The sequence below is a fragment of the Triticum urartu genome, chromosome 6A (assembly GCF_056163025.1).
Source record: "Triticum urartu cultivar PI428250 chromosome 6A, HENAU_Tu73, whole genome shotgun sequence".
NCBI classification, from domain to species: domain Eukaryota; kingdom Viridiplantae; phylum Streptophyta; class Magnoliopsida; order Poales; family Poaceae; genus Triticum; species Triticum urartu.
In genome coordinates this window covers 591471319-591487395 of record NC_141878.1, presented here as the reverse complement: position 1 = coordinate 591487395, position 16077 = coordinate 591471319, and the positions used below count along the sequence as shown (strand labels likewise).

General features: G+C 42.3%; 2 pseudogenes; one reads left to right on the top strand and one right to left on the bottom strand.

The window, feature by feature from the left end:
* Positions 1-3310: 3310 nt before the first annotated feature.
* LOC147966819 (receptor-like protein EIX2) lies at positions 3311-6775 on the bottom strand (annotated as a pseudogene).
* A 5713-nt stretch (positions 6776-12488) lies between these two features.
* On the top strand, positions 12489-14385 carry LOC147966818 (protein FAR1-RELATED SEQUENCE 5-like; annotated as a pseudogene).
* Positions 14386-16077: the final 1692 nt, after the last annotated feature.

The window sequence follows — 16077 nt, the reverse complement described above, 5'->3', positions numbered from 1 at the left end:
TGTGCAAGTTTTTTTCACTTTCTTTATTCTTAATGGTCAGTACTAGTGCTACTAATATATTCTTGCTTAGAAAAATTCATTATATTTATTTTGTTAATTTTTATATCATATATAATTTCTGAAAACTTATAAAGTGTTGTGCATGTACTCATCTCCATCCAACAGAAAAGTTTGAATGCATGCATGTTAGTGGGACCCACTGTCATCCATGCATGACATGTGAACAATTGCTTGAACGCATGCATGCATGTACCCCCAGCCAGCCCAAGCGTTCCCACCCAGGATGAATCCTGTGTATAAAGAAAAAGTGACTAACCCTAAGCAAAAGAATCAGTCGACTGGCACGTAGCCAGTCCCGAGGTTTTTTTACTGAGACGGTATTCAAACTTCAGGAAGAGCTAGCATTATAATTTGCGTCTTGCTGTGAACATATACTATGGGCTAATAACAACTTGAAGGAAAATTGGAGAGCATACCTTCAGTTCCCAATGCTCAAAACACAAGAGCAAATAGTTCTGGAATGCAGACAGAAACCAGTCAAAAGAACATAAATACAAACCAGGAGCTACGAATCTACAAATCTTCACATCGGCAGCAAACTTGAGAGCTATAAAGTATAAACTGCTGAGCACAGGGAGTCATCATCAGGAATAAAGATAGCCTACGAGCTCACAAAGTACATGCATCAGTTTCTCACAGGAGTTAACACAAGCTCTATGTGGGATCAACACAGATTCTCCAAAGTTCACTGGCAAAGCTGGACCAGCAAAGTACTAGGAGAAGGGAACAATAATTCATCAATGAAGTAGTTGAAGCCAGGTTGCAGAGCAGCCAAGCTGGACCAGCAAAGTACGAGGAGCAGAGGAGGAAAGCTGGGAAGATGTGGAGCTTTGATGATGTGCAGATGGAAGGCTGGCAAAGGAGACGAGGAGCAGAGGAGGAAGGCTAGCTGGTCCACAGGAGAGAAGCTTCTCTGCTTTTATCTACCCAACAACCAGCTGCCTTCTTCTGTTAAGTTCGCCGAGTCTTGAGATCCGATCACCTTCCTTTGACTGCAAGCCGAGTCTTGAATTTGGTTAGGTGAATCACTTCTATATCTGGCTGAAGATTTATGCTCCTCATCACGTTTTTCTGTAAAAAGATAAACAGGGCTGTGAGGCTGTACATTTTTAACCCGAAATGAATGGATCATCACACACTTCGGGTTAAGATTGCTTCAGAGCTAAAGCAGAGTATCACAGAGTAAGTCAGTGAAACAGAGAAGAAATGCCGTCTATCAAGAGGCATGCTAAATTACCATCGATCTTAACATGGCAACCCGACTGTACGCTGAGCTTTTGCTTTGCTCGCTACAGCAGAGAAGTGCATGCATGGTCGAGTTGATACAGTTTGCCTCATCAAAGTAAAGAAATGTCAGCTCAAATGACAACTTCTTCAGACTAACGTGAATAAGGCTACCAACAGGTGGTGAACAAAGCTTTCTACCTTTTGCCTCTTCAGAGATCTTACAAACAAAGTGTGCCTGTTCACATGTTATAGGGCTGAAGAGGATGAACGAACAGTTGGAGCCGTGTGCGTAATAAAGGAAGCTTTGCCGGAACCGAGATTTGGTTCTTTAGGAGCAGATGGTTGTCGTGGAAACAGCCGAGAACGAAAACCTCCAAACGCAAGTAGCACTTTAAAGCATGTATTGTTCATATGTTCCGTGCGTGTTTGCGACTGTACTGAATGTGCTGTATGGTTTAGAGAATCAATTTGGGAAGTCATGTGTACACTAAAGGGATTTCTCTACCAGTTATTGGTTTTTTGGATGTGTGATAGTGATACCAGAAGCTAAGTTCCTCCACCCTTTTATCTTGGGAAGTTAGTGAGTTTTACAGTGATCAAGCTTATTAATACAATGTAAGTGTGGCGATGCATAATCCGCTTTCTGCATGACTAGGAAAAGCAGAGCATCTCTCTGTCGAACTGATTCGGGACTGAGGCTCGAGGAGCTGATTCGGGACGTTGGTGTTCGTTCGATCTATACACTTTGGGAGTGCGTGGTGGTTCCTGATTTCCATGTGCCATGTCAATGGCACCAGAATGACTGAATCTTGAGCAGTCTGTTGGTCAGTGGTTTGCTGAAACAGAGACCTTACCTTGTATCTGCTTTTGCTTTTGCTTGACCAAATCTCGAGCGCCTACTTCAGCATTGAGTTTTACTTCCAAATGATATGAAGCTTCCCTCACATCTTTTTAGTTCGTTTTCATTAGCAGACTCGTGCATTTTTGGATGTTTTAAGCGTGTGAGTTCACATGAAACCGAAGACCAGAATGTCTGCTGCAGTTCATCCTATTTTTCTCCTTGATGCAAAGTTTAAATGGTGGTTTTGATATTAACAACTGAAGGTTTTCCCCTGGAAACAAGTTTAATAGCTTAAGATTACAGACGTTGGTGTTGACTATCTGATACGACGCGGTTTGTGACTGCTCACAATTTGTCCCTTTGTTCTAAATGTCCGTCATGCACACAAGTAAATTTTATACTGAATCCACTTGTTATTCTGTACTGGCTTCAGTTCCTGAGCGCAAAAAAAAAATCTGATTTTCTGAAATGAAACAGTCTGTAGACATAAAACATACACTTACTTTCTTCTTACTTTCATTTTTACCTTCTGGGCATCCTATAACCACCAAAGATGCAGGCGTGCTCGCACTCAAAGGGCTCCAGAGTCACCTCCTCCGAGGACTTGGACTGGTCGGCCTCGAGCTTCCCACTTCGCTGGCAAACACAGCCTCGGCTGGCGTCGTCGAGTCGATACAGTTCGCCTCACCAAAATACAGAAACGTCAGCTCAAATGGAAGCTTCAAATTAACATGAATAAGAGTTCAAGCACTCTCTTGCCTTCAGAGATATCATAGAAACAAATATGTTCTCATATTAACCAACAGGTGCCTTTTTCTTTGCTATGCAAATAAATTATAACTCTCTTGGAATAGATGATACAAAGCAAACCAAACAACATCAAAAAGGCAGAGTGCAGTTATAGGGCTGTATATTTTTTCTTCAGCTTAAACAATCCGGCAAAACATATATATACGCTTCATTTGTCAAAGTATAGACATACAGATACCAATACAGTACAGTACAAACGTCCAACCAAGGCTCCTTTAGAGCTACATAGAGGGAAATGGTGCAAACATACAAATAACAATACAGTATAGACATCCAGCCAAGGCTAATTAATAGCTACAAATAGGGATATTGTGTGAACATACAAATACTATTTAGATTACATGCAATTCGCTTGCCGTTGAGTTGGGCACTTCATGGTGCACCGTCTTGAGTTTTCTCCATCATGTGAGCCCACCTTATAGCCACTTGCACATAAATCATGTCGTATATCATATCAATAAATTGGAAGAAGGCATCCCTCCATGTTCTCTTCATCAACATGGTGCAGAAAACTGTCCACAGACCCACCACAAATCCAATGCTCATGGCAAGATAAACAGATGGCATATGATTTATATCTCCGAGGCCACTTTGCTCAGCATCATGTGTTGAGCAGTTCCTGCCAACCGGATCTCCACAAAGACCAGGGTTACCGATGTAAATATACATCTGGTTGGCAAGAGTTTGTAGCTGTTGTCCGGGTGGTATTGCACCGGACAGATTGTTGTATGACAAGTTCAAGTGGCTCAAATAAGTTAATGCTGACAAACTTGATGGTATTGCACCAGAAAACTCATTGTAGGATAAGTCGAGTGACTCCAACCGCTTTAAATCACCTACTTGGTTTGGGATTGTTCCAATGAACTGATTATTTGACAAGTTCAGATTGGTAAGTCCAATGAGTAGAGTTATCTCTTCTGGAATCTCTCCTACCAAACTATTACTTGACAAATCAAGAATTACCAGTAGCTTGTAGATTGCAAAGGTGTAGTCACGCTTTTGGTCCTTTGTGATTACTGGGATGCTCTCTTCATAAATGTAATCCCCCGTGTCCTGTGACACCACTGTCATCATTGCCTTCAGGTTTGGCAAAGACGATGGTATGCTTCCTGTTATCTTGTTGTGTGCTATGTCCAAATAATGAAGATCATGAAGGGAAGTGAGACTCTTAGGAATATGACCACTGAACATATTTGATCTCACTCTTAATATTTTCATGTGTGGCATTTTTTGGGGTAACCATTCTGGCAGTCCTCCAAATAACCGGTTGTAAGAAAGATCAAGGAACATTAATCCTGATGACCTTTGAAGAAATTTAGGGAATTCACCAGCGAGATCATTGTTATTCAAGGCTAAGCTCAGCATGTCAGAGCCAAATTGATCTGTAGAGTTTGGAACAAGTTCCTTTTGGCACTGCATAATATCTCCTGTTAACTGGTTTCCTGATAGGTCCAACCTTTTCAGTTTAGTCAATTGGCATATAGACGACGGGATGGTGCCTATGAATTGATTGTTTGCAAGCAACAACTCTTCGAGTAGTGGAGCATTTAACTCTGATGGCAATGAACCAGATAAAGAGTTTGAAGATAGGTTCAGTCGTACTATATTTATAGGCAACTGTGCCGGTAATGAGCCATGCAATTTATTTCCTGATGCTTGAAAGAATGAAGCTTGGGAAAATGTCACCCAAAACCAATCAGGAATAATGTCATCCAGATTCGCATTACTGAGAACAAGAACCTCAATGTTTGATTGCGATTTAAGCCATCTGGAAAATTGGGGCCCAGTAAGCATGACCGGAATCTTGCAACTTTCAATCTAAAGGGAGGGATCCATTTTTTGTCGATAGCAAATCTCAAAGAGTTGTACGACAAGTCCAGATACTCTAGATTCAATAGGCCTGCAAAATGCTCCTCCACAAGCACACTATCTAATTTATTGTGGCTAAGGTCCAAATTCTGTAATTTGCCTAAGCTTGCAAATTGTTCTTTCACACTGTTAAAGTTATTGTAGCTGAGATCCAAAACCTTTAAGTTGCCTAAACCAGCAAAATGTTCTTTCAATAGCACACCGCTCAAGTTATTGTGGCTAAGGTCCAAATACTCTAATTTGCCTAAGCTTGCAAATTGTTCTTTCACACTGTTGAAGTTATTGTAGCTGAGATCCAAATCCTTTAAGTTGCCTAAACCAGCAAAATGTTCTGTCAATAGCACACCGCTCAAGTTATTGTGGCTAAGGTCCAAATACTCTAATTTGCCTAAGCTTACAAAATGTTCTTTCAACATCACACCGCTGAAGTTATTGTAGCTGAGGTCCAGCATTTCCAAATTACCCAGTGCTCCAAGTCCTACAGGCAGAGGGCCAGTCAACATGTTTTCAGATGCTTCAAGAACACTAAGATTAGTCATGTTCCCTATCCAAATGGGGAGATTCCCAGTCATATTTCCACCCCGCACTGACAATTCTTGCAGTGTATTCCATGAGCACTTTGGCAATCGCCCCATGAACTCCCCTATGCTTGAACCTGTGTTGTTACTATTGAACCTCACCCTTGTCAAATTGCACAAATTTTCTAATTTGTTTGGTATCAAACCCACGAGATCATTCTCACTGAAGTCTATGACTTGAAGGGACGTCATGCTTGCCAACTCACTAGGAACGGATCCTTCCCAACCGGAACTGAAGAGGTAAAGCTCCTTAAGGCCTGTGAGGTTCCAAAACCATGCGTGCTTGAGTGCAGTATAGAAGTTGTTCCAAGACATATCAAGGACCTCAAGATGTGTGAGGTTGGAAAGTGGTGTACTAGCAGACGACATGGTACCGTTGAGTCCACAATAGGACAAGTGAAGCACTTTAAGAGAAGGAAGCATGTTAACCCTCTGAAACCAATCCCTCGTAGAACTAAGATCCACACCACTCATGTCAAGATGGGTCAACAAAGAGAGACGTGGCAACCATGCAAGATCGACATCAGGATAATAATTCCCACTCACATCAAGATATTGCAACTTTGAAAGATTGCCAAATTGGGGAGGTATTCCGAAGGTGTTAGAGGACATATCAAGGACCTCAAGATGTGTGAGGTTGGAAATTGATATACTAGCAGACACGGTACCATTGAGTCCACAGTCAGACAAGCGGAGCACCTTAAGAGAAGGAAGCATATTAACTCTCTTAAACCAATCCCTCGCAGAACCAAGATCCACAAAACTCATGTCAATATGTCTCAACAAAGAGAGACGTGGCAACCATGCAAGATCCACTATGTAAGAGTAATTTCCATCATAAATATTATAATTCCCACTGACATCAAGATATTCCAATTTTGAGAGATTGCCAAGTTGAGAAGGTATTCTCCCACTGAATCTTGCCGTCGAGAGGTTGAGATACCTTAGGTTCTTGAGAGATGTCAAGAAGACAGGGATGCTTGTGCCGTTGAAGTCATTCCAGCTCAGATCAAGATACCTCAGGTGTTGTAATGTAGCCAAAGAAGAGCTCATCTCGCCTGCTGACAAGCTCAATGAACTGCTCCTGTACGGGTAGATGTAGTAACCCATGTTGTACATGTCGGTGTTGCGAAGGTTGAGCTTGATGAGATGGCCGGTTCTGTTGCTGCACCGAACTCCCTTCCATTGGCAACAATCCTCACCCTGCCATGACGAAAGACGGCCAGCAGGGTCCAAGAGGCTTGCCTTGAAGGACAGAAGCGCATCTCGCTCACTGCTGATGCAGGCTCCAGACCCACTCGCTTGGCCGTGGGAAGTGGATGCTGCTTGTGAGATCAATAGACAAAGCAGTAGTGCAACTCCTGGGATGAGCAGCACAAGCTTAGCCATATTGGTCGGAAATGGCAGATGGAAAGGAGAATGGACAGACACAGAGCAGCTTATCTCTATTCCGGTTCCACCACAACCGCAGTATAGGATTAGTTATGGTCTAAAAGCCACGTCTTGGTCTTGTCATGCATATTTTTCTACACTCAAGTTGTGGCTAGAATTTGTTGATTCGGACAGCCTACCATGCACAGCACGGCAGAAGCTGGAGCTAATCCGTATATCCATGATTCGCTCAATAACACACATTGTGTGTCAGATCTAGCAACCCCTCCCTCTACCTTAAATACACAAATTTATATGCATAATAATGAACACAAAGACTCATGACTCTCAGTACTCAGCAATCAGTAAGAAGATCAGAAGGATAATTTTGGAAAAAGAATCATCAGTATTTTTCACCTAGAGCCGTCTCTGCTAGTGACATAACCTGAGAACTCCACATTCGACCTCTTCCTCCACCCCGTTCTTGCATCCACCTGCTAGGACTTACAAATAGGAACAGTAACTGCATGATTTGACAGTGTGCAATGTCTGTTTCTGAAGCAAGTTCGCCTATCTGCAGTTCGGTTTGTCGAAAGAAAAGAAAAGGCACATATGCAACTTTATTTCAACCATGGACACCTAGCTGTATAGCTTAGCATATTTGCATCTCTAGAACAAAAAGGATATTGAAATCAGAGGAGGATTGAATAGCAACAATTCAGACACATGAATGAAAAAAGAGAGGTTATGTCCAGTGTCCACTATACTTTATAGAGAAAAGTATACTTTTCGTCTCTCAACTTTTGATGGAGTCTAGATTTGGTCCCTTAACTTCAAAACCGGATAACTTGCACCCCCAACTACTAAAACCGGATAAGGTTCATCCCCGGTCTTGGTTTTGACCGGTTTGGTGCTGACTCACCCTGGTTTTGACCGTTTCTGACTCAAATTCATGTATTCTTTTTCATATTCGTGAACCTTTTGAAATTCACATACTCTTTTCAAATCTGCGTTGTTTTTACAAGGTCGCATATCTTTTTTTTTTAAAATAAACATACTTTTTTTCAAATCCGTGAACTGTTTTAAAATTTGCATACTTTTTTCAAATCTGTTTTTAAAAATAAATTGCGTACTTTTTCCAAATCCGCGTATTTTTCCCAAGTTCGTGTAATTTTATCAAATCCTTTTTTTTCAAATCCATGAATTATTTTTGAAATTTGCATACTTGTTTCAAATCTGCATACCTTTTAAAGTTCACGTATTTCTTTCAAATCCGTGTTCCTTTTCCAATCGATGAACTTTGTCTGAAACTCACGTATTTGTTTCAAAGTGGACATATTTTTTCCAAATCCACATATTTTTTTTTCTAATTTGTGTAAAAAAGTTTGAAATCCGCATACTTTTTTCAAGTTTGCATAAATTTTTCAAATTCATGAACTCTTCACACAAAAATGTACGCGAATATGAAAAAGTACGCACATTTAAAAAAAATTAGAAGATTTTGAAAAAATTGCTTGAACTTTTAAAAAGTATGCGAATTTGAAAAAAGTATGTGAACTTAGAAAAAGTGCATGAATTTAGAAAAAGTACACAATTTTTTTAAAAAGTTCACATGTTTGAGAAGCGTACCAAGATTTGAAAACATTACGCGGACTTGGAAAAAGTACATGAATTTCAGTCGGCAAGGTCATAACCGGGGTGGGACAGCACCAAAACCGGTCAAAACCGTGAACAAGGATGAATCTTGTCCGGTTTCGGTAGTTAAGGGTGCAAGTTGTCCGATTTTAGAGTTGAGGGACCAAATCTAGACTCCGCAAAGAATTGAGGGATGAAAACTATACTTTTCTCTACTTTATATATGATTAATTATGAGTGGCAGGCAACAAAAAGATAATAAATGTTTGTTGTTTGGTTATTGTTGCGTAAATCTTAGTTAATTGTATGCTTAAAATTATCAAGCACATTTTTTTTACTAAAGAAGCATCTTAGACAGTACCATCCATGGGCTTGATATCTTCTGTTGCCTCTATTAGCTATGGTTTGCTAGGTAGATTTCTTTCCTTACCATAGCATTGCTGATTATCGTCAGAAATGTATGATCACTTCAACAATGGATTCATATCATCTCCGTAATATGCAGCTTGCTGACACTTCAGAGGCAGCAAAGACAGACGCTGACCGGAATGTGTTTGTTGTCTTTGATATCATGAGGACAAAGAAGAGTGCGATGCTGGAGAACCTTGTTAAACTGATGATATGACAGATTGAAAAGAGAATGGACAGAGCAGCTTTCTCTCTATTTCAAGTTCCACCACAACTGCAATATGGGTGTATTGTCGCCAAGCCACGTCTTGGTCTTGCCATGCATACTTTTCTACACTCGAGGTGTGGCTAGAATTTGTCATGATTCGGACAGTACCGTGCAGAACACGGCAGACAAGCTGGAGCTGGAATTTCTATCGATGACTTGCTCAATAACACCAATAATATCTGCAGTTCTGCACATTGCGGGTCAGGTCACACATCTAGCATTGCGGGTCTGGAGATTTTTGAATCTTGGCAACTCTCCCTTTGTTTGCCACATGTACATCATTTTAAATCCAACCCCAAAATGAATAGCCAGCCATTATTGTACCCAGCAACCAGCAAAAGGAATCAAAATGACAGTCTAAAAAAATCATAAGGATTTGTGATGCTGGCCCGGTATTGACCACTCGTATTGTATGGTCTACTAGCAAAGCTAGTCCACGTCATGATCATCCAGCTGGTGCCTCAGCCTGATGAGCATCCAGCGTTCCAACTCACCATGAAAGGAAGCAGGCCGCCGTTTCATGCGATCCGGCCGAGCAAAGGTGCATACGTACTCTGTTCTCCTCATTACTAGTGAAGTACAGTGCCCCCTCTAATCCAAAATAAATGTCGTGGTTTTAGTTCCAAACATCCATTTTTTGCCTTGCCGTCGGTTTTGTCATTGCTGTCAGCAAACTCTTTCTCCACATACTCCCTCCCCAAACTAATATAAGAGCGTTTAAAATACTAAACTAGTGATCTAAACGCTTTTATATTAGTTTACAGAGGGAGTACTTTTGAAGTCGGCAGCATCCTCTAATGGCTACTGTCGTTGCTGATCATTCACTCTTAACACGTGCAGATCAGGGAGGCCTTCTTACATGTGCCAGTCAACCAGCGAGGCTCGGCCATATCCTTACGCTACTGTCATTGCTGCTCGTTTCTTGTGGAGTCGGCAGCATCCCCTGTTCCTCTTCAACTACGACAGTCCATGATAATAGCACGGACGTGATCTCGCTACTACTTAGATTTCAAGCGGGCCATCACCATCGACTCAAGTCAAGCCTTGAGATCTTGGCACACCGGCATCCCCGTTTGCAATTGGGAGGGCATCGTCTGCAGCGTCCCCGTTTGCAAGTCGGAGGGCGTCGTCTGCACTGACCCGAAGCACCCAGGGCGAGTCACCGAGCTGAACCTTGCCAACCTAGCATTGTCGGGCCCGATTTCACCGTCCCTGGGGAATCTAACGTTCCTTAGGATACTGGACCTGTCCAGTAATGGCTTCACCCGCGAGATACCTCCTTTCAGCCGTCTCCAAAGACTGGAGCACCTTGACTTGTCAGGCAACTCACTGCGAGGGATCATCCCGGATACTCTTACAAACTGCTCCAATCTACGGGACCTATTCCTTTCTGTCAACTTACTAATAGGAGAAGTTCCCAGCGGTATAAGCCGTCTATCCAATCTAGTGTCGTTAGATCTTGGAAAAAATAATCTCACCGGAGAAATCCCACCAAGCCTAAAAAACATCAGTCACCTTGAATACACCTAGATCTTCAGCAAAACAATTTGTCAGGCTTCATCCCAACAGAGCTGGGTGGCTTGCAACAACTCACCAATCTGTATCTGTCTGATAATAATCTGGAAGGGGCGGTACCGTGAAACAGAGTCTTCGTCGCAAATAAACGGGGCAAGAGCCTTTATCGGTATTGGGGGTAACTGGCCGTGGGAACTCCTTTTGGAGGAACACTGGATATGCTCCCATGTCCAACTATCTCTCGGACAAAAGATACACAATAGCATGTACTACCTGATCATATAGAGTGTTCATTCTAATATTTGGTTTCAGGCCACCCATACTATTGATCTATTTTATGCCCACCAGGAGTCCAGGACGTCAAGAGCAAACCTGTCGTTCTTGTTTTGTTTTGTTTTCAGGCCGCATGTAATTCTCGGGGTTGGGACCTTCCCAACCTTCTCTTTTGCAATAAATGATTCGGTGAGATCGTGGCTCTCAGTGCTCAGCAATCTGCAAGACAAATCTAAGGATAGTTTCAGAAAAAATCATCAGGATTTGTCATGCTAGCCATTGGCGAGTTACCGACTACTCCCATTGTATGGTGTACAAGAAAAGCTAGTCCACGTCTTGGTCTTGTCATGCTGACTGTTCTAATACTATAGTTCGAGCTGTTTTACGGTGATTGGGTTGGTACTCGGAGTACTTAGCAGTACTTACATGTCTGATCACGTCTGATTTTTATTAGCCGTCAGATCTTGCGGGGAATTTTAATTGATTAAATTTAATATGTTAATTGTGATAAGGGCATAATGGTCCAGGGGGAAATATCTTTTCTTGAACCGATCACCTGAGGACCAGATCCATGTCTTCTCGATCCAGTTCAGAATCCTCCTCCGATCTATTCGTCGCCGCTCGCCGCTCCTGACCTTCTCCGTCCTCGACCTGCCCGGCGAGAGGAATAAATTCATCGTCCTCGTCCTCCACCCAACCAACCCCAGCCCCCCACGCCGTCACCGAAGAAGAAGAAGGCCGGATCTGCGCCGGCTGAATCGGCGGCGACCGCGGCGGCGATCCCATCTCTTCGCGCGTACCATCCTTAAGGTATGAATTCGGCTTGGCGTTCTGCTCGTTCTCTTGGCCGTTGCGCCCCTCCACCATGCATGCAGTACAACCTCAACCCCACAAGATCCGGGTACGGACTAGAACAACGAATGGAAAGCTTCATCGTGGCATAGTTTCTCTTGAGCTAATCGCATCATGTTTGTTTAAGTAAGATGTTGACGTTTGAGATGAGATATAGTAAAGGAAGATGAGATACTGGTTCCATAGTTCACTTAATTTAGTTTATTAAAGTCATCATCACTTTAGGTTTGCATAGCGCATGAAATATAGTTTAAAGGAAGATGAGATACTACTTGTTGGACGTTGATGATTGGTTTCCCTCACATGTCAAACCAGCAAAGTCTTTTCCATGCACTTGTCTTTGCCTATGAGCTATTTTACACCTGCAACATTGATAAACAGAAAGATGTTGATGATTGGTTTCCCTCACATGTCATATGCAGGAAGACATGGCGTATGCAAGTGATAAGAGTATGTTCGAGTATGTAAATGTTGTCAGCAAGATGTTTGATAGTGAGGCTGAAGGTTATGAATTCTACAACAAATATGCTCTTGAAAAAGGTTTTAGTGTGAGGAAAAGCTACGTTGAGTGGGATGGATCCAACAAATACATAATTTTAAGGAAAATTGTGTGTAGTCGTCAAGGGTTTCGCGAAGATAAGCACATGAAAAGAAAGATGGAAGATAGAAAAAGGAGGCCACGAAGTTTAACTCGTGTTGGGTGTAATGCTAAATTGGTCATTACGAGACAGGAGGAAACCGGTCGGTGGTTTGTCAAGGATTTCGTTGATGAGCACAGCCATCCTCTAGCCCCACGGGATCTTTCTTGTCTGCTGCGTTCGCACAGACGAATTAGCGATGAGCAGAAAGCGGACATTGCGGACATGGAAAAATGTGGGATCCGCAAATACCGTATTATGGATATTTTGTGCTTTCAATACGGTGGATTTGATAAGGTTGGATGCATAAAGAGGGACGTTTATAATTTCTGCCATGCTAATAAGCAGGAGACAATCAGTGCCGGTGATGCTAAAACGGTGATCATGCACATGATGGCGAGGCGAGAGCGAGATGTGGATTTTTTCTTCAAGTACTTGGTAGACGAGCATGGCCATCTGAAGGGACTGTTCTGGGCTAATAGTCAATCGCGACTTGACTACGAGGCTTTCGGAGACGTCATTGTTTTCGATAGCACATACAGAACCAACAAATACAATCTGCCATTCGTGCCTTTTGTCGGGTTGAATCATCACCGCAGCACTGTTATATTTGGTTGTGGTATAATTTCTCATGAAACAAGCCAGGCATACGATGGATGTTGCGGACCTTTTCTGATTGCATGGCACAGAAGCATCCGATATCTGTGATCACAGATGGGGACCTTGCAATGCAGAGAGCAATAAGGGTGGTCTGGCCAGACTCAAACCATAGACTATGTATATGGCACATTCAGCAGAACATTGTACGCCATCTGCATGATGACGACGTAAAGGAGGAATTCAGATCTTTCATTTATGATACTTCTTCCATTGAAGAGCATGAGATAAAATGGATACAATTCTTACAACGGAATAAAGTAACCAGTGAGGAGTCTTGGCTGCATCAGATGTATCAGATGAGAAAGTTGTGGTGTGCTCCATATCTTGAGGGGCATTGTTTCCTAGGATTGAGCAGCAATCAGAGGAGTGAGAGCTTGAACTCTGTGCTACATACGCATCTTGAGGGTAAGATGTCGTTGTTTGAAATGCTAGAGCACTATGAGCGTTGCCTTGCGTCGCGACGGATTAACGAAGCTCTCCATGACGTCGAAGCCTTGCAGTCCGTTCCATTTACAGAGGAAAATGCTTCGCCGCTTGAGAAACACGCCACAACAGTTTTCACACCTAGTGTCTTTAAGATGGTCTTATGGAGCATAGATGCTGTCAGCAAATGTCAGATTAGAGAGATACTAGATGGATCAGAAGATTCCACTTATGTTGTGTCCAAGCAGGAAAGAATAGATAAAAAGTTTGGAGTGCGCATTAAAGAGCAAGGAGGTCTTTTGCACAGGGTGAGTTGTTCTTGCCGTAAGCTGGAATGCGCAGGCACACCATGTTCCCACATTTTTTACATATTGGGGATTTTAAAACAAACAATTCTGCCCGGTTGTTGCGTTCCCACTAGGTGGACTATGAATGCAAAATGTGCATACGCACCTACCAGAAAAAACCAGATGTATGACTATTCGGTAAGCCTGCAGAGGTACCGCGAGTTGCGGAATTGTAGTCATGCCGCAAGTTTCCAGGCATGCCACTCTGATGAGGACTATCACCGTCTAAAGATGCTTTTGCAAGCACAACATCATGGCAAGCAATCAAGTTTTGAACAAGCTGACAGCAAGGAGTCAACTAATGCTCAGCATAACAGCATTAGGTTTGGCCCGTTGATGCCGCACTCGCAGAAAGTTGATAAGGTTCTGGATCCCGTGCATGTGCCAGGACGAGGTGCACCGAAGAAAAGGCTGCAGGCAAAGACAAAGAAGTCAAGATCACAAAATATCTGTGGCTATTGCAAGAAACCAGGTCACAATCGACGTAAATGCGCTAAATTGCTAGAGGTATGAAATATGATCATATTTTTTTTGCATGTGTTTTACTCATAATTGATGTCCATGTGATTTATTGTATTCTTCTGTGTAGGATCTCGAGGCTGAACTGTGATATCTACATACAACATGAACCGACGATGAGCCAGAGAAAGTCGTGTGCCATTCAGCTTTGTGTGACGTGGTCTTTACATTCTATTTCATCGTGACAGTAATTTAGTGAAGTGCGGTTGTACTGCCATGTTACTGTATTAGTTCGACATCTTTCGTTTCCATTTTCTATGCGTATCATTTGATGTCCAACTTTAAGAATGATGATGTATTTCAACAAATTGGGCACTATGATTCTTCACCCTTACTATGTGTGCCAAAACTAAGGTGATTTGGAGGTGGTCGAAAAAATGCCTGCATTCCCGGAGGGACCATTTGGTCTAACTTAAGCCAGTTTTTGAAAAAACGTGAATTTTTCCACCACCTCCAAATCACCCAAATTTTCTTGTACATGGTCACCCACATGTGCAAAACATGTGTATGCAAGAAAATTTTGAAAAAAATTATTTTACAATGCCCCCTTGAGGCATAGACCGATGTTTTCAGCAGTCAGTCTAGAGGGCATTATAAATTCAAAAAAATTCAAAAAAATTCAAAAACTTGGAAACCTAGTTTTGTTTGTGGAAGAGATCATGTGTGCCAAAACTGAGGTGATTTGGAGGTGGTCGAAAAAATGCACATTTCTGATATTTTCACAGGTTACAAAATATATTATTGGACAGAATATAGACAGCACCACACAGCAACAACACATTTATCCAATACAACAGAAGATAGCTCTCCGAATACAATTCATCATATTAGTCTCCGAATTGAAAAGACCGAACAAAGATAGAACATTACAAGTCTCGAGACCGCGAGTAGCGAGTTTGTCTTCACATTACAAGTCGATATCGATCATCTAAACTACCATCACATAGAAGAGAGTTGCGGTCATCACGATGAGCATCATCGCGATGAAACTGGTCTTCATCCGGTTCCTCCAACGCTCCCTCCTCTCTCCCGCTAGATAGCGGGCGTATCTAGATTCCGCCTCCGCCCTAGTGGTGTACCCTTTGTAACTGTTACCGCTGAAACGGTGAACCTATCTCCGACACTCCTCCCAGTCGTCGTAGACTCCGGGAACCTTACCCTTGTACACGACATACGACGGCATCTCTATGCACAAGCCAAACAACAGACAATACATAAGCAATAAATAAGTATGCAACAAAAGGATCGGAAGAGAAAAGCAAGACATTAATAGCACAATTCATGGTCCTAGTAATAAATAGCATCGATTACATCTAAGTTGAACGACTGTCCAAACCAAAGGGACATACAATTCATTAAAGTTTAATTACAACATGATCCAATCAATGTTTCAGAACTACACATAGCATCACTACTTTCGACTCGACTCATGGGACCGGAGCGTGGATGAAGCCGCCGTCTGTCTTGATGGTCATGAAATCGCGGGCGTTGTCAGCCTGCATTTGTAGCGTTGTGTCTATCTCACTGCACAGAACACGGAATGTTAGAAGAAATAAAGAACGATCGATGGATGCATTTTTTGCTGTTTTGGCTGATGTTGTTTTGGTGCTGTTTTCGTGCCATTTAGGATGGCTGCAGTGACTTTTTGGTGCCATTTTTGATCTCTTAATATGGTTGCAGTGAGAGCAAAATATGGCTGTTATTTTTTTTGTTTTGTTTCAGAAACAGGACAAACCAAAGGGCCCACGTCTCCCCTCCAGATTTTTCGAGGGCCAAAGGGCAG